We start from the raw sequence: 27,931 nt of genomic DNA, 5'->3' as shown, positions 1-27,931 counted from the left end.
GCACAGAGTTATGATATTTAGCATGTATATGAAATAGTAGAATATACATACAAATACAATTCTTATTTTCATCCGTTATATCCTTACAGCAAGATTGTAGTCTTATCCATATTATCACATGCCAATGCAGTTTAACCTAAGCATAAGGAATAGATAATGTTTCAAATATATTGAAATCAGAGATAATTGTCAAGCACATAAGCTTGCTTTTACTTTTAATTTCATTGATGCTAACCAACTGTGTGTAACTTTACATCGTGTGTATAAAAGACTGTGCTGAGTATTTTCATAAACTGAATAACTGATTCATGCAAATCAATTATTACCACCACTACTACTACTACTACGTCCTACTTTGCAATCTTTTTCTCCACTTTTTTTTTTTTTTGTGATGAAGAAGTACTTTGTTCATCGAGAAAATAATTTTGCTTCTTTGCTACATTTGTCATATTGAGATTCTGAATGTAAAGCAGAACTGAAAAGATTTGACCACCAATTATCAGATGTAGGACTTGTAGAGAAGAAACACACATCCCTCAGAGATGCCTACAAAGATACAATGTTATTATCTAATGGAATGTATCCTTTCCATTGACATAGGACACTAAGCCACAGAATATATACCTTGGCATGTCTGAGACTGCCCATGCATGAGCTTGACAGTGAGAAGAGGTCACAGTTATTTTCCAGAATAATTTCCATACATAGCAGTACCATTCAGGAAGGGGTAGACTTGTTCTTCAACTGGCAACAATTATCTGGCGTGGACATGAGAAGGAAAATAATGAATGTCATTTCTGCTAAATAAACAGTACAAGTGCCTTCTAGTTTTTCTTTGCATCCCTGGTGCTTTTTTTCCCTGGAGTCAGGAAGAGGCTGGATTTTATTAAACCTTGCAATATGTGTCCATTCTGTCCTCTACCAAAAAAAGCAATAAAAAGATGCCTGTCTAACCTTTTCTACCTTGAGATGAATCTTTTCTTTACTACCTTTGCTATGAGAGATCCAATAACAGCATAAATTCTTCAGGCACTTTTCCTTTTTAATGATCAAAGCAGTTATTCTTAAACTTTGTCTTTTGCACTTATAAAAGGGCAAATGAAATTGGGATTCAGAGAAAAGGTCAGGAACTACAGGTTAAAGTAGTGGGTTTTTTCCTCCTGCTCTCAACTGCTTTTATAATTTGCATCCATGCAGAATGAGTATGAAGTGTTACTGCTCTGATTATATCTTTTCCCCATACATGTAAAATGATACATCGAATTACCAGGAATAGGTCAGTTGTCTTAATCCAGTTGTCAGGAGGTTAGAAGTCTTTTTCCTAGATCTACAAGTATCCACCATGCTCATTATTGCTGAAAGTGAAACTTGCTGTCCCTTCATATTTAGTGTGAAAATTATGCCCTTTTTTTCAGGTGTAGTAGGAAAATAGTGGAGTATGTTGTATACACTGATTGTTATGCTCCACATCTAAATATACCAAGATTTGTTTATATACTATTTAAGACTTTTTTTATATAACTTTGGAGAATGACCAGATGCTGAAATCACATCCATGAAGAGACAATAAAAGCAAAACTGCTAGTAACAAAGAGGTGCACTAGCCCTAATTATCATTTTGAGAAAAGAAGGGACCACTGTGAAGGCTGGTAGGTAGCTGTCTGGCCCAATCCTTCTCTTCTGCGAATTATAGTTGAAGTGATTAGATCTTTTCTAGAGGATAACTTCAAGGTCTTAGATCACTCTTCACTGTGAAGTGAAATAGAGAGTAAGGTGCAGCATTTTTTGTCATCCTAGGTACCTGATATCCAGGCTTTTTTAATGCCCGATGAAACTTCTTTTCTAAACTTAACTTACTAATATTTTTAACATACCTAGTCAGTAAAACATCAATAGTTTATTATTGAAAGTATTTTGATCGCATGTTGAGATTTGCCAGTTCTAACCTATCATGTGAAATTCCAGCACAGAATGTGCATAAACACTGACATGGTCCATAGCTTTGTGTATATCCAAAGATAAGGATATTTACAATACTAAATATTTATATAATTTGTTGCATTTTGAAGTAATGGAAAACATTCTGTGATTTGTTCCTTTCCATATTTCCAGGAGAGCATATAATTAGGACAGAGGAACACCCAACCACACTGGTAAACAGACTTCTAGAAGCTGCAGGTATCTGTAAAGATTGCTTTTAACAGCATGGGCAACATCAATGCCAATTAAATTTTCTCTCATTAAAATTGTTCACTGCGCATTCACAATCCTTTTCTGGGAATAAACTCATAGTAAAAAAACAGGACATGTTCCTTTTGCCAATTCAGCTCTGTGATTTCTTCACAACATCGCAGCAAAGACAGTTTTCCTGAATTTTCTGACTCTGTAAGAAGGTAAGAGTTAGCTATATGTATCAAACAATAAAAAAAAAAAAGTCATTGTTAGTTTCTCTATAATATTGATGTTACAATAAAATATTAAAAGATTACTTGTTTTGAAAACAACAAATATTAATCACTTAAACAGCTGGTATAAAGAGATAGTACTTCTGCCACCTGAAGAATAGATTTCTCTAGACATGATTTTTTACCATAGACTAAAACTATTAAGTCATTTGCAACTCAGTGTTTTCTTGTATGAGTGACTTTTATTTATGATGTAAAACATGTTCTGAAGGAGTTAAAGTTTTCCTCATTGCTAGTGCTAAAGCCCCTATCTCACAAATTATGTTTTACATTTATTTCATTCCTATTCCAAATTGTATATGAGTATTCAAAACTAAACTTTGAGGTATTAACTTTCATCTGATATCCTGGGTTTGCATAATGTGTTTTTTTCATGAGATGCTATATAAATTTTGTTATTATGTTATGTGCCTATTGCCTTATTGCTCTGGGTTCATTTATTTCATTGCAGCTGTTCCTATACAAGAGAAAGTAATTTTGAACGTTATATAGTTTTCAAGCAGTGATAATTTTGATTTCTAATAATGTAGTTAAAGATTACCTAAAGAAGGTCACTTCTGTGATAGTGTCTAAGAAATCAGGCATCATAAGACACAACATAATACTGGAAACTACTTGAGTTTGCTTTTAAATCAAGGGAAGAAAACCATGTCAGTTTTTATAAGAAATTTTTAAATTAGCCCGTTTGTGATTGTGTCTGTGTATATGTATACTTTCTATTGTACTGCAAATTCAGTGTATTTGGGTTGTAATGAAATGGACATCACCAAAGCTCCTTCAGATAAGGAAAGAAATTATCTTATGTCTTTGTCAAAACAATCTCACTATTCTGCTTTCTATAGGAAAAAAATACAGAATTAAATTGAAAACTCTGTGTTAGGAAAAGATTATTTTGAAAATATCCCAGTCTTAGTCAGTCACAGTACATTGTATTAGTTGGACATCTGAACAATATGCTTTTTTGTGTTGGTCATAGATATAAATTTGATTTAAACCATTTTCTGTTTCTGGAAATAAAAAATCTGAAAATGATATCAACATTTTACACATGTCAAATTGAGGCAAACTTATTTAAAAATAACTTCTTTATGTCTTCAGAAAATTTATTTTACTCACTGTTTAGACTCCTCCAACCCCTTTACCCATAAAGAAAAGAAAAAAATGCGGTCCTTGGAAATTAGGAATTTAAAATATTGAATAATGTCTAACCACAATGGATCTCGCAGGCTTTTAATTCCCTGTACAGTCATTTACAGGAAATGTGCATTTACGTTACATTTTTTAAATTATGCTTTTTCCTGTGACAGTTAATGAAGACAATGCTATAGGAATGATTTACCTTCACTCTGAGTTAACTGATCCAGGATAATGATTTAGAAATCAATTTTTTTTCGTAATTTCCTGAAAAACATTAAATGGCTATTATGAAAGCAGAATACAGTAAAAAGTATAAAAAAAGACACAGCCCTGTTATTATCTAACAACCTACTGCTTGCTCCATAGCATGATAAAAATTATGGCAAAATATATCTAAGTATTAGCAGTTTCTACTAAAACTTAGTTCTAAATGTCAAAATATTTAAAACTAATCTACATATCATAACAGACTACCCTTTTCTTCTGTGTCTGCATTTGAGTAATTAAATTTTACAGTTTTTTATGCAGTAGCATCTGCTTCATATTTCTGCACTGTAGTTAAGCTATCAATTTTTGGCAGTGTAATAACCCTGTTGAGTCAATAGCAACTGTTTGTTCTGACATTATTGACTCAGTAGCAAGTTCATTGTTTTGCTTGTTTTTACAGTACATGCAATTCATACACATGATAACTTTTAGCTGATAGAGCATATAAATAAAATATATACTTTACTGGATCTAGTAGAGCCCAGTGTCTCCACTGAATGAAGACCCTAAGAAAAACTTTTTATTACACCATAACTGGATATAGCCTTTAAGTATATCAAGTGATACACCTCTGCTGCTGTATCTTGGGATTGCATACCTCTTTAAACTGGGTCAGGCACTATTTGTCCTGTTTCAAGGAAACTGTCCTTTCAATGGTTCATTACCCATAGCTTCTACTTCACTTTAAGTGATCTAAAATTGTAGAATCACAAGATGCTGTGGCTTGGAAAGAACCTTCAAAGTTCATCTGGCTCCAGATGTGCTCCCTTTGGCAGGGACACTTTCCACCAGAAAAGGTTGCTTAAAGCCCCATCCAAACTGTCCCTACACTATCAAGGAGTGGGCACCCATAACTTCTCTGGGCATCCTCTTTCATTGTGTCACGACTCTCACTGCAAAAAACTTCTTTCCTCTATCTAATCCAAACCTATATTTTTTCAGTATAAAATTATTATTATTATTATTCCTTGTCTTATTGCTACAAGTCCTTGTAAGAAGACCCTCCCTTTCTTTCCTGTGGCCTGCCCTTAGGTACTAGAAGGCATCTATAAGGTCTCCCATGAGCCTTCTCTTCTTCAAGCTAAACAATTCCAATTCTCTCAGCCTGTCATCATAGGGAAGGGATCTCTCTCTCCTATCATTCTTTCGGCCCTCCTCTGGACTTCCTGCGATAGGGCCACATTTTTCTTATGTTGGGGAAGCAGAATGCAGCACTTCAGGTGGGGTCTCACCAGAAGGGAGCAGAGGGGAAAAATCCCCTTCCTCGCCCTGCTGCTACACTGCTTTTGATGCAGCCCAGGACACATTTGGCTTTCTGGGCTGTGAATACCCATTGCCAGTCCACGTCCAATTTTTCATTCACCAGACGTCTGAAATCCTTCTTTACAGGCCTGGTCTTGACCCCTTCATCTCTCAGCCTCAATTGAAAACAGACATTTTCCTGTCTTGGGTGCTGACTTTGCTTTAGGACTTGTGATTTTATGAGGTTCATATGAGTTCACTCCTCAAGTCTATCAAAATCCCTCTGGATAGCACCCCTTCCTTCAAGCAAATCACTCAGCTTGGTGTCACCTCCAAACTTGCTGAGGTTGCACTCTATCTCACTGTCTATGACATTAATCAGAGAGTATTGTACCTAATATGGACCCTAACTTTTTAATGAGCTCCATCGAGCCATTGACTGCAACTCTTTGGATATGGTCATCCAGTCAATTCCTTATGCATCTAACAGTCCATCCATCAAACACATATTTTGCCAACTTACTCACAAGGCTGTTGTTGGAGCCCGTGTCAAAGGCCTTATAGAAGTCAATAGGTGACATTTGTTTCTCTCTTAGCCACCAATGCAGAGTCAGTCCATCTTAGCGTTAGTAAATGCCATGATGTTCGTGAGGCATGATTTGCCCTTTGTGAAGCCATGCTGGCTGTCTCTAATCACCTCCCTGTAATCTCTGTGCCTTGGTACAACTTCCAAGAGGATCTGTTCCATGCTCTCATTGGGGCTGACATGCTTGTTTTTCCCAGAATCCTTCTTTCTACCCCTCATCAGAAAACAGAGTCAGAGTCATATTCTGTAATTGGCTTCAGGGTTTTTTTTCCTGTAAGTGCAGTGATTTCTCATTGCTATTGTATCTTGCTGAGCCATATACATAGACCTAATAAAAAATCCACAATACAAAGGGTGTCTTGTACACCACAAATGTTCTTAGACATCTAAAGTTTGCCCTCAGCATGTCAAAGCAAAATTATGTTGTTTTTGAATTACAGGAAAATCTGTGCAAGTGAGAGGCATCTCTGTGAGAAAGATATGCTGTGTCATTCAAATTTTTTGGAGGGAAGAGGAGCAAACCCATATTTTCTTTAATTTTTGTTCAGGTGTTTAAAGCAATAAATTGTGTCGTTTCTACAAGTTAAATAAAACACTATTACCCTCCTCTGTCATTAAATTAAATTAATAGAGCTTACCATTCAGGACTAAATGAAATTACAATTCATGTTTTAACAGAAGTCCATCAGAACCAGAACTATCAACTGGACAAAAAATTTATAAAAATCTTTGACATATATAAAAACTATTTTTACCTCTGAAGAAATGCTTAGAGTTACAGAGAAATAGTAATACAGAGAGCATGGGAGAAGGAAAATGTCATTACTATGCAAAACTTTATGCATTTTGTATTTGGCAGGACTACTGAGCAGTTTCTGATCTCTTAGCTAGAGAAAGAAAAAGGAAAGAAGAAAGAACAAGCATAGATTACTTGCTCTCCTGCATATCTAGGTCAAGTTCTTGCTGCCTAGGCTCCCAAGTGTTTTGAAAGATGTTATAGCACTATCAATTTCACTAATCACACAAAAGATAAATGGGTCAGATACAGGTGGCCCAACTGCCCTGGCCAGCTGTCCATGGCTAACGTTGGGGATAACATGCTTCAGGTCCTGCTCAGTTTATATTTCCAGAACACAAATGGGAAGGCATCCCATTCATCTTCCTTCCTTCCAGACACAGTCCCTCCAGGATCAGCTAGCAAGGCTTTGCCTCCATCTTTCCTCAGCAGCAAAATTACAGTAGAAGAGTATGGCAAGATTGCTAAAACTGCAAAATAAATTAACGCTGATCAGAGTTACAGTAACACATAAATGACTAGACAATTTTGCCCACTGATATCTGAAAGATAGATATGAGAGAAAATAAGAATGCAGTTCACAGTGTTAAAGGACACATTATATTTCTTATCTGAGTAAAGATTTTGGAGTTCAAGTATTTTTCTTATTTACAGTTGTATATGAACAGAAGTGCGAAACTGTGGATATTTTTTGTTGGAAGTTTTTTCTGCAAATTCTGTAATAAATTAATAAATGGTCAATGTACCCATTACACATTTGTGTTTTGAATGCTTCAAAATTACTTTTTTTTCAGTGTCTCTAATTCAGACAAGTATATTTTTAATAAGACAGGTATCAGTGTCAAAGTTATTAATATAGAGGAAATTACAGTCTTTTTAAACAACTAGAAAATAAATTCCCAACCTTCTCTATAGTTAGTAAACTAGTATGGCTACCCTACCTACACTCAGCTTCTGTTTTTCATGCAGCTACTAACCTAACTTTTTCAGGCAATCATCTCTGGCAAACTTGGAAAAATTAAGTAAATGATTCTGAAACATTTCAGAGTGACAGAAGAGGCTGGCTAAGACTAAGCAGGAAACACACTGAGGAAAGTTTAAGAAACATAAAATACAAGTCTCAGAACTTGGCAGTAACTGCATTTTATATTATCAGGTTATTGAATACAAAGCACTTCTCAGGATGTTTCTTTTAGAAATAAACACTGATGTTGACTCTAACAAAGAGCTTAAAAGATTAACAAATATATCCAGTTCTGTATTAAGGAGATTGCAATTTAAATGTAATTCTTTGTAGACTTCAGCTTGTTAGTATGGACTTAATACAGTTTTGCATTGTATAATCGTGCTTTAATGCAAAAAGCAAAAAATGAATTTCATATTAAATTATATTTAATAAGAAGACTATGTCCTGTCAAACCCTGAAACTGATGGATCGCATGACTAAAAAATGCATAATGCAGCAAGGAAGACTTACAGTGTGAGGTCAGCAATAGTTAGAGGTGGTTTTTGATGCAAGAAGGAAAGATTAACATAGCATTGGCTATATCTGCTTAGCATAGAATTAATCAGATAATCAGAGTAAAGCTGCAACTTTCTTCTTTGGTTTTGTAATGAAATGGGAAACTTATCATGATCCCAGGTTTCCAATATTTTGAGAGCCAGCTCAAGCATTCCTGTCATGACAAATTGTTTAATATGAAAAAAGTTAATTGCATTTGAAATTAAAGGAGAGAGTAAAGTGTGCTTATCATATATACCTTAAATAATTAAATAAGTAAGGACTTGCTGATAACAGAACTTAAATTTTATTTTAATTACTACTTTTTAATCCCTATGTCCCAGCATACATTGATTTCGAATTGGATAATCCATTCATGTGCAAAATTTATTGATCAGCCATCTTGTCTATGTGGCTACTTTGAACTTATATACAGGTGAAAAAATCTTTCCCAGTCAAGACAACTTTTAATTAGAATGTATTTCTTAATGTCCTTGTTTTAGATTTCTTCCACTAAAACACGAAGGCTAATTATTAGCGTACTCTTTGCACAAAGTGTTCTTCTTTAATTTAATGTGATTGCCTTCAAACTTCTCTTTATTAATTTCCTACTTTTTTAAACAAGTTCTTGCTTTTTAGTTTGGATTTTAAGATGAGTGTTGCCAGTTTATGTGAAAAGGAATTACTACTTCTCATACTTTTCAATGAAATATCAAGAATATAATTCAGACCTCTGATTCTTCTGCAGTATAGGTAAAACTTGAACCAGCCCTAAAGCAGAATTATGTTGTCACCATTGCTGTCAGAGCCACTTGATTGAATATTGTAAAAAAATAAAGTAATAATGTAGAACATTTCTACTGTAACATCTAATTTGATGCAAAAGAACCTGTGGAGTTTTTTAAATTATATACAATTCAAATTCATTTCCATTACTTACAAAGTACATTGCGCGCAGTTGTTTTGTTTTATTTTGCATTGTGTTCCTTTGTATTCTGGAGTGCTGGTCTCTTTTGCTACTAGATTTTAAAACATGATGTTAAGGGATTCTTCAGAACCTGCATTAAAAATGCAACAAAATTGCATACTCTGTTTCTTTGGTATGCAAATCAAAGCCTAAATATCTTTGTCTCACTAGTATTCAAGAGCAATATACTTATTGCAGATCACATGTGCAACCAGCTTCCCTTTTGGTTAATAGACCTATGCATTTATTAATTCATATGGTCAGTACTTATGGCTCCTGCATTTGTCATTATTAACAAGTAGTACTTTTGATTTTATTATCATTTATGAATTAATTTGTGCAATTTATTCACCATAAGATATTTTGTAGAATAAAAACATGCTTACATTTAAAATTCCAAAATGTCAATGGTACATGGAAATTCTGCTTCACATATAGACCATGATGGTTACTATCAATTCCACAGCTGATTTCAATATTTATATTGTTTTCAGATAATTTAAATTATTGCCTTGTTCACTTTATATCATCCAAATAAATTAGGAAGCATTCAAAATTGACCAATTATGAAGTGATATTTTGTACAGTTTGAAGTAGATTATAAGATCACACCCAAGTATTTCCTTAGGTCATAATTTTTAAAAAGAGAACACAGAAATATTTTTAATTTTTTTAAAGCACTAGATATATCATCTAAACTTTGCTTTATATACAGTGCTGTGTACACAGTGGGAATAGCTGGCAGAAGTGAAACATCATGCTGTCATTCTGCCTTGCTTAAGAGCTGCAAATACTCAAATGCTCATGTTGACACATGAATAACATAGGTTTATTTTCCAACCTGTAGTCACTTGAAAATGATCTTTTTTTTTTCAATAAATATTTCAGCATTTAAAGATTAAATAGCATACTTAATTCTTTAGGAATAATTAGTACTTTAATTATTTAACATTTTTTATTCTTCACTTGTTTTCTTAATTTCCACTGGAGGCAGTGGTGTTGCACAATGTTCCCAACATCAAGTAACCCAGCACCATGTATCTCACTATTAAGGCAACTTGTTTTGCCCTCCTGATCTCTCCTGAGCTTCTTGAGTGCTGTATTCAGAGCACGACCTTTGTGCAACCTGCAGCCCTCTATGTCATATAGACTATGCAGTTTTCATGTTACGGCACCAAGACATAATTCCTAGGGAATGAATAGGCGCACAGAAGAAGGATTATTTAAAAAGTTGAAGACTGTATGTAGCATTGCTTTTTTCTACCATCACTATTTGACCTAAATGTCAATAAAAATTTGGGAAGTGAGAGGTTGAGTAAAATTCAAACACTTATGGAACAATAAAATGAGAAAATATTAAGAACCCCAAGGGATTAGTATTAGTTGAAAATGTGGGAATATTTTCTCATCATTTGGTACAAAACTCAAAATGTCTGCACCTTACGAAGCTGGAAATTCTGTAAAAGGCCCCAAATCAGGAAAATGGTACCTGACAGAACAGACTAAAATTGCTATGGAATTCTCAGTGCACTCCTAAAATGTGATTTTGCATATGCTGGCAAAGACAAAATGCAACATCTGCTTTTGTGACAGGCTACATCAAAACAGAATTAAAACAAATTAAAAACACAACCAAATATGGTTTTAAACTGATTAAATGTCAGTATACTGGATATCTTTTGGAAAAACTACTTAATATTATCTCTATCTTTTTTTGATTGAAAAAAAATAGTACTAACTTCCAGAAAAATTACATGTAAGGATTGTAATTTATTGATTTTTTCCCCTTTGATAATGTTTTTTTTCTGTCACAGGAACTTAAACCAGCATATTTTTTTTGCCAATGCCTGATAAAAACACTTACCAGTATTTACAACAGAATATTCATATTAGAAGAAGATATTAAAACTGTGGTTTAATTTTCTGACACCAGGGTCAAATTTTAAGGTATGTTTTAAATCTAATTTAAATAGAACAAATACACACTCATTTGCACCCTTTATTTTAAGCCATCCTAGCAAGAGTTACATAGAAAAATGTTCCCCATCGTTACACTTGGATCTGATACTAACAAACAAATTTCAGACAACTAAATCTCACAGTAAGTTCTCAGGGTATTTTAAATCTACTTCAAATATTCTGAAAATAATAATCTGTTTGTCAGTAAATACCAATTCATCTGGCAAGAACCTAAAGCTCAGTGTTCTACTGAGAACAAACTCTTTTGTGATTGTTCCATTTCCTTTCCAACACACGCCATTTGCATTGCATCCAGGATCACGGAGATGGCATCACTGACTTATGCTGACACAGTGGTGTTACCTTTGCTTATCCTCAAAAAGCACTAAAAGTCTGAGCCCCTGCAGTGTTTCGCCACCTGCACAGTGAGCTCTAAAACAGGCCTGTTTAACAACAATATTGTGGTTTCTGAAAAACTGCAGAGGAAATTAGGAAGAAATTGCACGGGGAAAGGGCATAAAGAGCAATGTGATTTTTAATTTTGTAAGCTGATTTCTTCCAGTTTTGTGTTAAAATAAGATGCCAGATAAAGTTACTAGTAGCAAAAATGACATGAGAAACCCAAATTGAAAAGTAATTTAAACCTGAAGTAAATCGTCCCAGTGGAATAAGAGCATCTAAAGGGCATTCTCAGGCTCTTAACAGTAATAAGTGTCTGAGGTCACCTTCATGTTAAGCTTGTTATGACTTTCCTCGGGAAAATGTCGAGAGAAATATAGAGCATTTAAAAGAAGAAATGCTGCAAAATTTACTCTGTTGATATTTTTTATTTCTTTGGGAGAAATGTGTCAAGTGCTATGAACAAAATGACAATATTTAACTTATTAAAAAAGGCATTATCAGTAGTTCAGGAGTTTTGTTTTTTATTCCATGGCACTAAACTGAGCAATCAGTGGTTATAATTGCCCACTCTGAAGTTTACCCGTGACACAAGGCTGCTATTTGCAGTAGGAATTGATGAGGTTCATCTGTAGCAAAAGATGGGTAGAGCAGTACTTAGTAACTTAGTAATGACTTCTGAGTAGTTGCAGGTTATAATGGCTAAAATAAAATACTAGAAAAACATGGTATCCACAGAGATTTTTCAAATCAGAGAGATTTATGTGATTTCATTTCTATATTGGTTTAATCTCCTTTATCAACCTAATTAATCTTCCTAATTAATTGGCTAAAAAATATGCCAATCAAATTAGCTATAAACCATCATATGAAATACACAAACACGTTAAATATTAGTTAAATATGCATGGAAAATAGAGGCGAAGGAAGGAAGGAAGGAAGGAAGGAAGGAAGGAAGGAAGGAAGGAAGGAAGGAAGGAAGGAAGGAAGGAAGGAAGGAAGGAAGGAAGGAAGGAAGGAAGGAAGGAAGGAAGGAAGGAAGGAAGGAAGGAAGGAAGGAAGGAAGGAAGGAAGGAAGGAAGGAAGGAAGGAAGGAAGGAAGGAAGGAAGGAAGGAAGGAAGGAAGGAAGGAAGGAAGGAAGGAAGGAAGGAAGGACGAAAAATATGTTTTACACTCATGATTTAGAGAAGCAACTGTGGATTTGAAAAATAAAATAGTAAAATCTGTTGAAAAGTAAAATCAGTTGTTTTTGCCAGTTTTGAATAGCCAATGGCAGAGTGCCAAAACATTAAAACACTTATAGAAGCATTATTGCCCAATATAAACATTTGTTTCTCTCTCACTACTATACGTTTTTTGTGCTGTGTCTTTAGAGCACTGTTAGAATTTTACCTTTTGTATAACTCATTTTGAAATAGGAAAGTATTGTAAAATATATAAACAATTTTTAAACACAATACATGCAATATTTTATTTTTAATCCCCATTACATCTAAGGCAAACTGATGTGGAATGATCCTTCTTCATGTAGAGATGCCAGGCTATGGGTTATTTTGTGAAAAATGGGCTTTTTAGTCCCTTTTAAATATAAGAAGGTCTCTGAAAATCTATCTTAAAAAAATCTCTCCACAGCATCAGAGAATATTTTTTTAATTTAAATTGAGATTGTCTGGATTGGTGAACAAGCAAATGATAAGGATTTGCCTGGCATTCTGGGCACTTGCCTGAACCTGACTACCAGCATCAATGTGTCCTTTTTGTCTCATCCATGTACTGTGGGATGGGGCTGTTCCTGGTGAGGCATCTGCTACTCTCCATCTTGCTGTCACCCTCAGTGCTTTTTCCCTTTTCCCTGCTCCTACTAGGGAGCAACTGCTCTTGCTGTCACTTTACAGGATCATGCTCTCCAGGCTGTCAATGAGAGGATGTTTGGAACTCCTTACTGACTAGATCTTTTGAACAAGACCATGCTTATATGAAACAGATCTCCCAAATCTTGATATGTGATCAGCTCCTGTCTGCATGTGTAAGAGGCCGTCTGAAGACCCTCACTCATTTGCCTGCCAATTACCACGAGAAGGAACTCCCTTCCCCCACTGTAGTTCCGGCTTGGAGAAGGCAACAGTGCAGGTGCAGCCGCTGTACCGTTACGTTCTGTTCCGAACGAGGCCCGGCAAGGACTTGGCAAGGACTTGGCGAAGACCCAGCATGGACCCAGCACAGAGTGGCCTGCTGCAATTCCTGCTTCACTCTCCACCTTTAAGCCGAATGAACTGTTGGGGTGACTCTGGTGGTCTCTCACTGAAGACCCCTCGTCTGCCTCATTACCACCATGAAAGGCAGAGATCAAGAACCCTCTCCCCAAGGACTGAGACTGAGACCCCTACCACAAAGAGTGGCGGGGGGGAGAGGATGACATGACCTGTTCTTCTCCAGTAACTTCAATGGACTTATTCTTCATTGTGTTTGTTCTGCCTGGATGATTTTCTGTAGATACACCTGTTCCCCCCATAGCAATTTCAATAGACTCTCATTGTTCTGCATGTTCCCCCCTTTCCCTCTGTGGACTATAACTTGACCCCTGGGTTAGGTAGGACTTTGGAGACTCTCCCCAACACAACAAGACAGATCCCCATCGTCCAGACCAGTGAAGACCTTGCCTGTATTGGTAGCTATTCCCATCCCCTCCTTCTCTCTCTCTATCCTTTTTATTTCTTTCCTGACCCCACTATCGCATTTATTGTTCTGGTCCCTAATTAAAAGGTGCATTTATTGTGAATAAACTGATAGTCCCCTACTGTTTGTCTTTTGCACTTTGGGATTGGCTAACGAACCATCACGACACCCCGCTACAAGCGGATCGTGACAGGGTGGTGGCAGAAATTTCCATCATAAGGAACTTTGCAGTGAGGTCTTCAGCTGGATAAGGAAAGCCCTCCCAAAACACATCTTTTCTGAATTCTTACATTCAATTTTGTGTACCATGTATGGGACCATGTGTGTTCTATTGCTATTGATAAACCGTGCACAAAACACCTCATGCCTTAAGTATGTTCAAAAGCCCATCCTAGGTGACCATTTCTGCATCTGCAAGAGTCATTTCTGAAGCTTATTTAGAATGACTTTATCTAGTTGCACTTAAATCTATTCTGCAGTAAGAACTGCCTCACAGAGTTTCTGGAGGAATCAGATGTTGTCATCTCAGATGTTAATCAATACACGTGGATAGTCACTGTGAACTGGCCAAGTGCACAACAGAGATAATCACCTGGATACCTTGAATTTTTGACCTCTTGCAGCTATTTCCTAGCTCACGCAATAATTAGTGAAATGCTCTGTAGTGCAGCTGAATAAATCCCCTTGTCTCAAATCAGTCAATGGGATCATCTCAGTAGAAACTGGCCAGGGGCTTCTTTGATCAGCCAGGGAATTGCTGACTGAGTGGACATGGGCATAGACATGATAGCTATCTAAACTACAATCGCATGAAAAACATTAATTCCATATTTATATGGAATTAATTAAATTAATTAATCATTAATCATTAGTCATTAATCATTAATTAAATTCTTTCTCTCTTGCCACAACCAGATGTGAGCTTTGCAATATTTAAAACACAAAACCACGAGGTTTCTGTTTGTTATGAATGTTTCCTCTCTAAACCAAAAAATCTTTCATTAATACAAAATGAAGATGAACTTTTAGCACCTTCATAATTAGGACAAATTAGAGAGATGGGAAATCACCAATTTTTTGAAATTTAACAAAGTTCAGGATTCTGTCTCAAGACAGGGCAACCCCAGATATGTAGACTGGAAAATGAGATGCTGGAGAGCAGGGCTGCAGAAAGGGATCTGGGGGTCCTGGTCCATGGCAAGTTGAACATGAGTCAGCAGTGCAATGGCAGCCAGGAGGGCCAACCCTGTCCTGGGGGGCATCAGGCACAGCATCACCAGCTGGGCAAGGGAGGGGATTGTCCTGCTCTGCTCTGAGCTCGGACAGCCTGGTTTTGAGTCCTATGTGGAGTTTTGGGTGCCACAATATAAAAAAGATATTGAACTCCTAGAGTGCATCCAAAGGAGGGCAACAAAGATGCTGAAGAGCCTGGAGGGGAAGCTGTATGAGGAGCAGATGAGACCATTCGATCTGTTCAGACTGGAGGAGACTGAGAGGAGACCATCTTGTGGTCCATCTCAACTCTTCCTAAGGAGTCTTTAATTATTGAAAATTTCAGCTGTTCTTGCTACTGTTAATTGGCTTCATAGGAAAAAAACACAACATGATGTTTTTGTTAAGAAATGGAATTGTTTCTGCCCTTTGTGTTAGCGGTGATTTTTGCTATAATGTCACAATCCTTGTGAAAATTGCTTTGGAGCGGAAGAAAAGATGAATCACTGAAAGATTTTACAGACTTTCCCTACAATTTTCCTTAAAACATTGTCACAGGTGTCCATCATAAATGTACATATGCTAACAAAAGGGGTTTTTGCATTTCTCCAGTCAAAAAAAAAAAAAAATATATATAAATGTAGACTTCTTCAAAGAATTCTGTGGGAAAGAGACAACATTTTCTTTTGCTTACTGTCAAGGAAACGGAACAAAAGAAAAATACCTTTTTTTTTTTTTTTTAACGGAAAGAAATACTCAAACTACCTTCACAGAAGACATCATTTTTACCAGAAGAGAAATAAATTTTGTACCAGTCCATTCTCTCATAGTCCATTCGCTTTTATTCCTCTCATACATGAGTGACATTCTCATTTCATGCTTAAAAACACCTCCACAGGTCTCTTAATGGACTCTTTTCATAAATTTTACTCTGTATAAGGGAATCTAATGTGTCTTTTCAAAAAAAAAGGCATCCCAACATTTAAAAAATATTCTCATCCAGTCCAGTGCCAAATGCTTCTAGAATGGGACTACAGAGTCAAAATTACTCTCCAAATGTAGCCCATAGGGAAATGACAGAATGAGCAGCATATTCAGCTCACTTTTCCACAGTTTCACTCTCTTTCTTCCACTTCCTCAGTCCCAAGTGAGCGCCTTTTTCATGGCTCTTAGAAGGTATGGAGTATTCCATCACATATCAGGAAAAGCTACATGAAAGCTAGCAGTCAGTTTTTAGTAGGCAGTCTGAAAAGTTTCTGGGGAAATAATTAATGAAGGCAGAAAGAAAGTAAAGAAAGGGAAGTCTGAACTACTTGGAACTAATCTATTACTTGAAAGTGTCAGCAGCAGCAAAAGTGTTATCTACTGCTTGCAGCAGGACTGTGGACACATGTCATGCCTAGATTCCTACTTTACTTACCCTAGGACTTCTCTCCAGGGTTGTGAACCATTTGGCTTTATTAATGTGATTAAATCAATGTGCTTTAAAGGACTGAGATCTTTCATTTCTGGCCACTATAGTCAGAATTGATACTATGATCTCAAAAGACTAGACAAAACAGAATTTTGCAATCAGAAGAAGAAAGACATATGAAAGAAATATGAATTTTGGGAGCAGAATGACAATTGATAAATCTTTCTCCTTTCTGCCTGCCTAAGGGACAAAGCCTTCATTTTCCCTGGAAGAGGTATTCATTAGGGTTATACCAACAATAGTCTGCAGGACTGAGATTCAAAACCCATTGTATTCACACCAATTCCAAGGAGATGCTGCTATGCTCAATGTACTAGTAGTATGTTGCTATTCTGGGGAAATCCAAACTTCTGTCAAAAAATTGGTGCAAGGCTGTTTGCAGTGGCAGTAGGAATGACAGGAGTGCCTGTTAATGAGGGTATTTTCTCACCCTCAGCAGTCTATCTGGGACAAGTATTTGTCTATTTTAATAATGCCAACCTAATTTCAGTCAAAGGAGCAGGACTTTTCTGCTATTCAACCCGAAGATTAAAATCAGTTTTAACTTTGTTAATGCATTTCCTGGAAGACAAGGAGTAAATTATTAGGTGAATTTAAGAGCTTAATAATTACATCTTTCTTTTATTCTATTTTTTTCATGAGGTAAAAGAGTTTATAGTTATGGGTAGTCAATTCTTTTAAATATTAATTTAATTGCTATTCCAATGACATTTTGTTGTAACTTGTGCAATCTTATTCAAAGTAGTTGAAAGAAAAGTTTAAAAATCTATAGCTCAATTACAGTTCTAAAAATAATGCTGAAGACCATGTGTCATTCAGTTTGAGGTTAATACAAGTAAATTTAAGTTTTGACAGATTGGATTGCCCATGTACACACAAGGTCTCTAAAGTCATCTGTTCCTGATGTTCCTGGGTCTAATTTTTCTTTTTAAATATTACTGTCTGCTGAGATTTCATAGTTTATCTTTGACATTTTCCCCAGGATATGCATGATACAAATACAGACCATGAGGGAGACATCATCCTGCAAGAGTAGACAGAACCAAACAAGACACATTGGAAGAGCTGAAGTGGCACTTGCTGCTCATGTGAGGAAATGGAACCAAGCTCCTGACATTGACTCAATGCAATGGCAGCTTCTGCAGTGACTGACAACTGTCCTGAGAAAGTTGCCTGGGTCTAGAGATATAGTGCATTGGGGGTTGGACCAAATAAATGGCCATGAATTTAGGAGTGCATTTGGGAATGAATTGGGAAAAAAAATTCTTGCTGACTAGGTAGAAGGCCCTCTACTAGATCGTGGATGATGCCAAATTGGAAAAAGGGTCTGAAGGGTTGGACTGCTGTGTAAAGGGGCTTAAACAGAAGACATGATATGACAGAAATTTAATAAAGTGTTAAAATGGTAAACACTGAGCATCATGACCATAATACTCAAAAAAACCCAGTACTGGCTGGACATCAAGTGAGCAGAAAGCAGTTTGGTAGAAGAAAGGGGTCATGGCAAGCAGCAAATCAGTACGAGCCACCAGTGTGCCCTGGCAGCAAAGAGGGACACCAGCACCTTGGGCTGTGTTAGGAGGAGTCTTGCTAGCAGGTCCAGAGAAGTAATTGACTGCATGTCTCCCTTTGACATTTGTGACACTACATCTGTAGTATTGTATGCAGTCTTGGGTCTCCTTACCACGAGAAAGACATTGATGCGCTGGAGCCAAACAGCAAAGGTTTACCAAGGAAATTAGAGCACTTGACATTTGACATATGACATATGAGGATGGGCTAACAGATGAATTTGGTCTTAGCAAGAAAGGCTAAGAGGGAGGTCTCATAAATGCCTTTAACAAGCTAGTGAAAACATACAGAAAGCCAGGCTCTCCCAGAATTAGATGCAGTGGACACAGTTTACAACATGGGAAAATCTATATCTATAAAAGAAAATCTATTTTCATTATGAGAGTGGTTAAATTGGCTTCCCAGAGAGCCTGTAGAATGTCTGTCTGTGAATATATTCAAAATTCAACAGGATAAAGCCTTAATTTACATGGTATAAATTGGCTCATTTTGAGCAGGAGTTTGGACAAGATGACCTCCAGAGGTTTCACCCAACTAAAGTTATTTTTAGTTAATTATTCTATGAAAAAAACAAAGTGATAATTGTCGTAATGTCATAAAATTACAACTTTTAAGTTAGTCTATGGATAAGTAAATAGTAGTTTCTGAACAGTGAAACTGCAATATTCTAATGGTACTGCAAGATCACGATTAACAGCTGAGAATTTTTTCCTAATGCACCTCTATTTTATTTTGTTTCTTTAAAAAAATTTAAATGTTCTTGACTGATTATCTTAAGAAATTCAAAATATTCCAGACCTTGCAAAAGAGTAGGCAGACTTTTACAGGCAGCAAACACAGAGAGAGTGTGAACTGTTAGTGGTCTCAGCAGTTTGTTTTGTGGGACTGGTCTGTCATTGCTGTTTTGCATGGGTAACTGTTTATGTGAGCATAAAGAATAGAACTTCAGTGTAATTTTGTTCTCCCTTATATGTAGAGAGCAAGCCTAACTTGATAAAATACAAGTTAAATAAAATAAACTGTTCCTTCTACATATGCTACTTTTATGCAAAGACTGCTCTATTCAATGACATGCTTTTTAAAATTAACAAGTATCTCAAAACCAGAAAAAAAAATCCTTTTCCCCATCTGTTGTACCTATTTAAATCTATCAAGTAGATAGATTTGCATTTTGCAAGAGAGAAAGAACAGAGAAACACTCTGTCAAGCACAGTCCTTAATAGATGGGGATTATACAACTGTTAATCGAGTTGACAAGAATATATTTAGAAATTATCCTCAACTTTTCAAAGGGATGCAGCTTCATCTTCACTATAATGCAATGGGGAAAAGGGCTTAAGAGAGAAATACACAAAAAACAGGCTTCAGCTGTGGCTCGCCAGGAGCAGAGATCAACATATCTATGAAAAAATGTACTGAATTGCAGATAAATGATATGCTGATAGATTTCAAGTATCTGGTCTCATCATCACTGCTTTCTTGCATAACTGGGTTGTTCTTTTGGACCTCTCCCTCTTTTCCAATTTTATCCAGCACACAGCTATAGTGGCAAAAACAAAAATACAGTCATGCACTACCACAGTTCATCTCTCTACACAATCCTTATCTCTTCTTTATTGTAAATTCAAAAAATATAAAGATTGAAATGGGGTAATTGCCTTCATAGAAAAAGAATATATTGTGTGACTTAAGAAAATTTGGGGTTTCTGTCAGATTTAAAGAACTCTGACTTCTATATAACACTAATTATGTATATAAAGACAACCATATTTGTCTTGGTTCAGTGACAGTTTTAAAAATACCTCCCTAACATCATTCTTAAAATTCCCAGGATTCTTCATTATAGGCATATAAAATTCTTTGAATTTTAGGAAGACAAATGGCAATAAGATTTTTTATATATCCTTTAAAAATTTGTGCAGTTAAAAATTGCTTTTAGCTTTACAGAATTTTAAAATTGCATGTTCTTTCATACTTTGCAATTTCTCTTTCCATTTACTAAAAATCTCAATACTTTTAATAAAAAACAATTTACTAAGAATTTTACTACATCTTGTAAAGAATTGTGCAGCATATCTTATGGACTTTTATTCCTGTTTTAAATAGATTATGTGTGTGAATCCAGGGCTTCCCTCTGGCTGCCCTGGCAGGTCTGGGACCCTGGCAGGGAGTCAGGAACCCCCCTGGACAGAGCTCCGAGAGACACTGTCTGTGATCTCTGTCCATGGAAAAGAGTTTTCAATCTTACAGGATGAATTGCAAGCTCTGAGTGTTTGATATGAGTAATAATTAAGTGTGGCACGGGTGCAAAAGTAAAATTTTAGGTTTCTAGATTAGGGGTTCAAAGGGGACAAGATGGAGGAAATTGGGTGTGTCTTGTCCTTTTCCTCCTTCTTCATGCCCTCCATGTTTCACTGTAGTTTTGGCATTTTTCTGTTGGTTTAGGCTGGGGACACACTGTTCAACGTAGATGATAAATATTGGCACATTATTGTAAATATAGCACACGTAGTTTCTGGTAATTAATGTTTGTAACATCCCACTGGGGGCAGAGCCCCGCACGCTGCCCTGCAGGACAGACCTGCGGCAGGGCAGCAGAACACGTTAGAGATAAGCAAGAATAAACAACCTTGAAAACAGCACAGACGAATTATGGCTTCTTCTTTGGCAACGGGGCAGAAAGACAGAGACTTTATACAATCTCGGAATCATCGATACTTGCAGATTCCAACAATTATGCTTCTTCTCCCATGGGAATTAAGACAGTGCCTGAAATTTGCCATACATCCTAAGAAAAATGAAGTACATACACAACTAGGAGATTGATGCCTGTTAAAGTGTTGCAGAGAGAGAGATGCATGCTATTGTCCTCATGGAGGACCAAAACACAGTCATGTGGCTTTTGAAATAAAAGGCAAATACTGAATAAATGCAGATAAAAGTTTCAGGCAGTCAGTCGATTGCATGCTGTCAGAAGGAATGTGAAAAAGGACTTGGTTTCATCCAACTCAAACTGGAACCAAAAGAAGAGTAATTTTCAATGTTACTTAGCAAAGCCTATTTTAGGAAATGATAAAGGCAAAGCTTGGAGCCACACATAATATTTCCACAACTTTACTCCACTGAATATAAATTGTGTTTAATGGCTTTATTTCACACATATTTCAATTGACTTAGAGGTATGGCCTGCAAACACAATGACAGTACTGACTTAATAGTCTTGCATTTCATGCTCCTCTTAACCACTAGAACTCATTTTAATCATCTCACCTCATTGTCCAAGAGAAATATTATCATACACAGAAAAAATTGCTGTCTAGGCTGCACATTGAAGATCAGTGTTCATCACACTATGCAGAATGCTAAGACCAGATTCAAGAGAAAACTTCAGCACTCCAAATTAATTTGCAGTGAGTTTTTAGATACAGAGCAGAGTTATTACTGGCTCTATAACATCAGAGTTTTGAAGAGGAAAAATATATTTGCCAAGACAGACTTACTGACTTGGAAGCTAAAGTTACGGAACTCACAGAATATGAAGGGCCAGCTATACATGATATAAAATTACCTAAGCATTATTTGCAAAAGGAATTTTTTTCCTTTCAAACTTCTGTGGGCAATTGTGACACTTAGAGAGGACATGATTTCTGATGTGGAATTTATGCATAACACCTATGGTATGTTATAAATTGTAAAAACAGCAGTTATGGGGAAACAAACAAACAAAAAAAACAAACAAAAAAAAGAGAGTAGTTAAAATTACTGGCTCATTTAAAGAAATTTGAACTTTTTGTGCTCATGGAGACAAAATTCCAAAATTCATTTTATTGAAATAATTTAATTTCATGTGTTGGATAAATTAATCTCAGTAAACTATATGTATGTGGGGGAAAAATGTCAATTTCCCAAAAATTATGTTTGCTAGTTGAAGTGGCAACAAATTATATCTATGAAACTATTATGCTGTTTCTGGATTATTACCCAAAAATTAAGTTTCTCTAACAATCTTTCCACACAGCTATAAAGTCCTCTAGAATACACTCACAAATAAAGAAAAAAATACATTCTGTAAACAGCAAAAAAACTAAATATATGAAAAAAAACCCAAAATTATTTTAAATTAATTTTTTATTTAAAATGTGTTTACTTGCGCATAAGCAGAAAACTATGGTTTTATGTTTATTTTGTGCTTCCTTCCAACCTACTCTTCCAACCGTGACATCTGCTGGGAAACTAGCACAATGAGACTCTTGGAATACATGTAGGATAACTTCCTAAGCCAGGTAATAAATAGACACAGGGGAGGCAATATCGGACATCATGGTCACCAACACAAGTGAGCGAACTGGGGACATTAGGACCAGACGCAACCTGGGCTGCAATGTCATCTGCTGGTGGAGCTCACAGTCATGAGGGATATGGGTCAGATGGTCATATGGGCCAGATGGGTCATATTCAGGCCACTCAACCATAGAAAAGCAAACTTCCAGCTTTTCAAAGGGATAGTCCATAGGACATCCTGGGAAGTTGCCATCAGGGGCAAAGGAACAGAATAGAGCTGGCAGATTTTTAAGGAAGTTGTCCAAAGAGTACAAGAGCTATGATGCTCAGGTGTAAGAAATCAGGCAAGGAAGGCAAGAGGCCACCATGTCTGAGTTGGCACCTGCTGGTCGAACTAAAGGGCAAGAAGCAAATACACAGGTAGTGAAAGAAAGGACAGGAACACTGGGAAGGGTATAGGGGTGCAGCCTGATTTTGAAGGCATGAGGTGAGGAAGGGAAAAACAAAGCTTGAGCTGAACCTGGCAAGGGAAGAAATAATTAACAAGGAAGCCTTCTACAGGTATGTCAGGGAGAAAAGGGAGGTCAAAGAAGATGTACCCCATAATAAACAAGGCTGACAAACCAGTAACTACAGATGAAAAGACTGAAATATTCAACAAATTTTTTTTGCTTCAGTCTTCAATGGAAATCTTTTTCCATACCTGTTGAGTGAGTGAACACAAGACAAGGACAGGGGAGCAGAATGCTTCCCACTATAAGTGACTATTAAGTTCATGACCTGGATAATCTGATTGCACATACCTCCATGGCACCTAAATCAGGTGCATCCCAGAGTCCTGAAGGAACTGGCTGATGTACATGTCAAGCCCCTTTCCATGGTTTTTGAGAAGCTGTGGCAGTCAGGTAAAGTCCCAGGTGACTGGAAAAAGGGAAACATCGCACCCATCTTTAAAAAGGGTAGAAGGAAGGGAACTACTAACTTGTCAGTTTCACTTCTGTGCCTGGGAAGATAACGAAACAGATGCTATCCTAAGGCATGTGCAGGACAGAAGTAATTCAAGACAGCCAGCATGGCTTCACCAAGGGCAAATCTTGACTGACCAACTTAATGGCCTCCTATGATGGAGATTTCATCTGTTTAGATTTCTGTGAGGACTTCAGCATAGTCCTGACAACATCCTTTTGTGTAAATTTGAGATGGATTTGATGGGTGGACTGCTTTGTGGATAAGGACTTGGTTGGATGGCTACATCCAGAAGGTAGTTGTCAATGGCTCTACATCCAGATGGAGACTTGTGACAAGTAGTACTCCTCAGGAATCTGCGTTAGGACTAATATTGATAAATGTGTTCATCAATGACATAGAGATGAGATCAAGTGAACTCTCAGCAAATTTGCACATGACACCCAGCTGAGTGCTGCTGTTGACATTTCTGCTATCCAGAAATAGCGTGAAAAGTGCGCTCATGGAAACCTCATAACATCTAACAAGTTTAAGTGCAAGGCACTGCAAGTGAGTCAAGACAACCCTCACTATCAACATGGGCTGGGGAATGAACAGATGGAGAACAGCCCTGCCGAGAAGGATTTGGGGGTGCTGGTGGATGAGAGGTTGGTCATGACCCAGCCATGTGCACTTGGAGCTCAGAAACCAAACATGTCCTGCATCCAAAGAAGTGTGGACAGCAGGGCAAGGGAGGGGATTCTGCCCCTCTGCTCAAGTGAGACTCCACCTCGAGTGCTGGAACTAGATGGTCCCTTCCAACAGAGATTATTATTCTATGATTCTATGATTCTATGATTCATTCTGACTTTATCCTGAATTAGAGTTCCAGAAGTTGTGTAAGAATTAAATGTATTTAGTACAGAGCAAGAACTTTTGGAACAGATATTTTGTTTTAAAGAGAAATGTTTTCAGTCATTCCCACCCATTTCCTCCTGTATTCTACTTATCCGTTCTTCTAGTCATAAGAGGTGTATATTTAAACAGTTAGATTACCATTACTTATGGTGATGCAGAAGAAATGTTTGCCAGCTATTGAGTCATCTCTTAATTTCTTCTTGACTGGTCTTGACTAATTGGTTACAATGAACTTATTTTTGGCTAAAATATTATCTATTTCTTATGAGTCAACACTTTGTATGGCCTGATATTTCATCCCCAAGGTCTTATATCCCCCATTTCAATGCCTATAAATCTTAAAGCAAGGTTTGTACCCACTGCCTTATTTTCCATTCCTTGTGGTTAAAGTATTTTTTCAGTTGAAATGACAAGAAGAGAAATCACACTTGCAAGATTTCCATCCATCTTCTGTAATAGTGTAGATCTTCTACTGAAAAGTCATCTATATTGTAGTCTTGTTGCAAACATACCTGCTTCAGTGCTTACCAGCTTATTGCAGTCAGGCATGTCCTGATTCTAAATACACACCAATTTTTTGATCTGTTGTTTCTGCTGGTACTTAAAAGCCTATGCATTCCCATTTAAACTTCCTTCATAGCAGGATTTACAGGTCTCTGCAGAACACATTTGTCCGACACACAGTCTTTCAGACAAGCACAGGTATATGCAAAATGATAATGCATGAAGAGAATGATGGACTTTTTTATTTAAACCTATTGAAACAAGTTTGTTCTTGATCAGGAAGTATTTTGAACACAGCTAAAGTATGTGGCATCTGTTACAAACCGGTTTAATCACAGAGAAGTAACAAGAACTAGTTATCTGTGAATAAAATGGAAAGAACTTTGAAGGTTCCAAATACTCCCCCCAAAAAATGAGATAAAAACCAAATGAGATCAAATGTTGATGCCAAAAAAATTGATATATTTTTATTTAATAGTAGAAGAGGAAAAGAGAAAGAAAGAGAGAAATAGAGAAAGGTTAGAAAAAGCTAAGGATACTTTAAAAAGCACAGGATATGCCACCACCACTCTCTGCTACCTTTGTTGCTGCTGAGACAGGGGAGAGGGGAGAGAAGAAGTTTTTGCCTTTTTCTCTTATTTTGCAGTTTGAAGTGTCTCACCTGCCTCCTCTGATCTCTGGAGCAGTTTGGCTGGGATGCAGCAGCCCATGCCCTGGGATGCAGGTGCGGTGTCCAATGGCTGTGGCTGAACCTCGATTTGCTTGTGGTGTTCTCACTTCAGGATGCAGAAGCCGGGTGGGGGTTCCACAGCTCACTGTGACTCCAGTCCAGGGCTGCAGGATCAGAGGGCTCTCTCCAGGCAGGCAGCGTTGGCCTCCAGGGGCCTCAGGGTGTCTCAAAGCAGGTGGTGGTGAGGGGGAGAAGGTGAAGGTCGGGGATTCTGCCCCTTGCTTTCCTCTCCATGTTTCTCCTTCCAGTTTTGCCTTCCTTTTTATGGGCCTCAAGGCAGGCTACTCACAATCCATCCTGCATAAATTTTTCAGGAGTTCAAGAGTGATTATGACAAGCAGACATAATGACAAAGCACTTTTTGAAGCCTTTCTCTTGTTATCAGGCTCTTACAATATCTTAACCACAGAATAGTTGCCTTAAAAAATCTTATTGCATGCATTAGAAGTCTGTCAGTTGTATTCTTCTGAGTGTTTTGCATATTATTAAATTATGATAAAAAGCAGGTCTGCTACTTAGTTCTAGTCTTTAAAAACCATAGACAAGTAGAACTGGAGAAGTCTGAAACTGCTTTCATATGTCTAAAGTTTTACCATCCAAGTCCATTCTACTGCCTGTCTCTTCAGTATCAGCTTCCTAATACTTCTGTCTTGTTGCAGATTCTGCAAAATTCTTTCTTATATTCTTGTGATATGGTGAGGATCATTCCAAACTATTTATTTCTAACAGTCAACAGAGCACATTCTCTTCACTGTTGGCTCACTTGAGAAATCGGACTAAGGAAAAAAATCTAGACAGCTATACTTCAAAACTCTAATTGACTCAGAGCAAATTTGCTACAATTATCTAAGCATTTTGGAAGATATATATACCTTAATTCTTCTTCTTCTTCTTTTTTTTTTTTTTTCAGAAAAACAAACATGATCAGCTTCCTTTTGTATCTCACAGCACTTTCTATTTTGTCTATTTTCTCCTATGCTTTTTGTCTCCTCAGCTATTCTTTTATGTGCTTTTCATAAAAAGTACTGCTAAAAGAAAGAGAATGTGATGTTAGCAAAACCGACAAGGAGGGAATAATTTCATTACTCATAAGGTGAAGTGCATCCTATAACTCAGCTTTATATTTGCCTTTTTATTTTTATTTCTTTTACTATAAAATTGTATCACTGATGTGATTTACAGTCCATTAAATCTATAGACAGATATTTTCTATTTTTGTGTCTCTCAATATTAATTTACCTTCTGGTTTATTGCTTTTCCTTTCTGTTTACTTGATCTTAGTAAATTGGAGTCAAGAGTGATTTTGACCAGTTGATTCAGATCTGACTTTGAAAGTGTTTACTCTCCCTGTTTTGGTGATATCTGCATAAAATGTCAAAGAGCATTTTACACTCTGTTGTCTGAATCATTCATGAAAACAGTGATCTGAACTGGGTTCATCTCAAGCCTTTGCAAGGATTTCACATCACATGTTTACGCAGCCTGAGTACATTTTAAGTATGCGTTAGCTAATAAGACCTGTTGTGCACACATCTTATAGTGGTTTTCATCTAGGTTGTTGAACTTCTTTTATTGCACTTAAAAATCCTGGAGAACAGCATGATTTTAGAGAACAGATAGATGTTGAGTGGCTGTGCTTTCTCCAAGGGACTGGACATCATGAGTGGTTCTATTTTTTTCTTCAGTCTTTGTAAAAGTGTAGCTCTTATCCTATATATTTTTTCATGTCTTTTAGTTGTTTATTGTATGCATGTGATTACCTGATGCCTCTGACATTTCCCTTCCACACCTGCTCCAGTACTTTTCCTTATACCTTGCTGTGGGAGACCACTCTGGAAATAATAGGGCTGGGATGCCCTGGGATGACACCTCTGTCTCACACAGGGTGAGAAATTGGAACAATCTCCTATGATCCCCCGCTCCCCATGCAAACATGGTCCTACCTGTTAACAGATGTTCACTTCCCTGTTCTGGAACATTCCACGTTCTTGGTTTCCCCATTGGCCCTCCTCAGATCACCACTCCCTCTCCATTCCCTCATTGGGTCTGCTTATATCACTCCACCCTATCTTCTCCCCTGATCCACAACCCTACTGGTGCATTTGTATCCCACTCCTCCCACCTTCCCTCTGTGATATACCCTAGACCCGTCCCTGCTCGTGGCTCTTCGTCCCTGGTTCCCTGCTGCTGTAGTTGTGCCCCTACCCTGCACCTGTCTCCTGAACCCTCACATCATCCTTCAATAAATCCAGCTGGATTTACCATTTGAAGAGTCCTCTTGCTTTTCTGGCATTTACTG

The sequence above is a fragment of the Taeniopygia guttata genome, chromosome 2, assembly GCF_048771995.1.
Source record: "Taeniopygia guttata chromosome 2, bTaeGut7.mat, whole genome shotgun sequence".
Classification (NCBI taxonomy): domain Eukaryota; kingdom Metazoa; phylum Chordata; class Aves; order Passeriformes; family Estrildidae; genus Taeniopygia; species Taeniopygia guttata.
Note: the sequence above shows the minus strand (reverse complement) of the source record.